This window comes from Macrobrachium rosenbergii, chromosome 18, assembly GCF_040412425.1.
Source record: "Macrobrachium rosenbergii isolate ZJJX-2024 chromosome 18, ASM4041242v1, whole genome shotgun sequence".
NCBI lineage: Eukaryota > Metazoa > Arthropoda > Malacostraca > Decapoda > Palaemonidae > Macrobrachium > Macrobrachium rosenbergii.
Window position 1 is genome coordinate 31,272,487 of NC_089758.1, and position 2,300 is coordinate 31,274,786.

A 2,300-nucleotide genomic window follows, 5' to 3' on the forward strand; every position below is an offset into this window, starting at 1 on the left:
TCTTCTTATGAGTAAATGAAAACTCATTTTATTATTATTATTATTATTATTATTATTATTATTATTATTATTATTATTATTATTATTATTATTATTATTATTCAGGAGATGAACCCTATTCATATGGAACAAGCCCTCCACAGGGGCCATTGACTTGAAACTCAAGTTCCCAAAGAATACGACAGTGTTCATTTGCAAGAATTAACAGAAGGTAATGGGAGATACGGAAAGAATAGATCACTCATTAAGAAAGAAAAAATAAGCTGCCAAATTAATATATAAATAGAAAAAAAATGTAAGCAAATTATTAAAATACAAGGAGAATTGTATGAGGTATGAATGCATTGCATCTTTGCCTGAACTTCTGAAGTTCCTGTTGCACGACACATTCAGCGAGGCTGTTCCTCAGTCCAACGGTCAGAGAAACAAAGGACCTAATCTGGATCTGAGAAGTTCGACAGAGAAGCACATTTGCTGCATATTGGTCTACTTTTCAAAACACAGCAGAAACAGACGTCCATTTGTTTCTCGAATGATTCTTCTGTCATTTCTGCCTGCAGAGATGGATAGCCTCTTGAAATTCAGTAAGAAGGGGCCATCACTCTCGTCTCATTGTCTGGGTCTATCTCGAGAACACCCAGAAACTTAATCATTTAGAACTTTCTCAGTTGTAACTTTCTACCGAATGAGGCCCCGTAGGAGGTGTGCACTGTAGGCATTACTAAAGGTTCTTTGCAGCGTCCCTTCGGCCCCTAGCTGCAACCCCTTTCGTTCCTTTTACTGTAGGCCTACTTCCTTTCATATTGCTTTCTTCCCTCTCCTAACAATTGATTCATAGTGCAAATGCTTTGAGGTTTTCCTTCTGTTACACCTTTCAAACCTACCTACTCCCAGTTTCCGCTTCAGCGCTGAATGACCTCATAGGTACCAGTGCTTGGCCTTTGGCCTAAATTCTATATTCCATTCCATTCAACCGAATGCGGCAGTATTCAGGATATGTAATGGAAAGTCTTCATAAAATTCAATCATGGAACGAATGATGAAAGTACCGTCCCAATTTTAGGGCGTTCTTTTTATACAAGACCTGTGACCTTTGACCTTCGTATGCTGGAAACTTAACTGACGTTGTAACGCCATTTTGATGAAGACTAACCTATGTTATAACACTTACACATATTCATCAGAAGCCAAAATAGTTTGTTTACTGGAAATTATTCAACCAATTTTACTTTATTATATATATATATATATATATATATATATATATATATATATATATATATATATATATATATATATATATATATATATATATATATACGTTTAATTCTCAATGTTTTTTTTTGTAAACGCTACTGTTACTTTTCGTACCTAAATCTCAACAATACGTCTTCACTTTTATATACATTGTAACACAAGTCTAGACATCACGTGTGCGTTTTGGCCTTGACAAATAACGAGAAATTAAGTCGACATTCTGTGCGCTCTGTGGAACAGTATTATTCTACATTTTTTTTTTACGAGTATATTTATGTTCTTATCGTATGCAGGCACCAGGGTAGTTTAAAATTTAAAAGTATTCATTAGTTTCTTCTTCGTTTTCAACTTTGCGGAAGTTGGGGCAAAGAAAAAAAGAAGTGAACTCTGTCAACACTTGCAAAGTTGCTCGTAACTGGATTCTGGCGGTTATTGTGTTTGTTACGCTCCAGTGAGTGTAACATAAATACAAAACGGAGTATTTACAATTATAATTTCCCTCTGACACTCTCTTCCAGTGCTTTATTTATCCTACTTCCATCTATTACTATGTGGTTTGAGTACTATTCTTCATAACCTCTTTTTTTATCATTCTTCTTCTTCTTCTTCGTCTTCTTCTTCTGTTTCTTCCTCTTAAATCTGAGTTACTTAACTGACCACTTCTTATCTTTTTTTGTTTTTCTTTCCCGAGGACTTATAAAATGTCGAATCCACTTTCTTTTACGACCCGTATTCTGGGACCTTAAGATTTCTTATCAGTAATATTTATCAGTCTCTTAAACAGAGCTTGCTTCCTTCGCCACATGTGGTGCAAATCTTGCGGTTGAACTTCAGCCTACAAAAAGGTGATCCCATACAATAAATAAAAAAAGAAATACTTCATTATTCAACAAGAATATCATTCATAACGATTAAATAACACTATGAACATATTAACGTTGCTGAAGAGGGCACGGATGTATTGTAAATCGGGCACACAATACTGGAATCTGGTAACTGTCACACAGTGATGTCACTCTGAGCTACCCACAAATGGCTTGTGG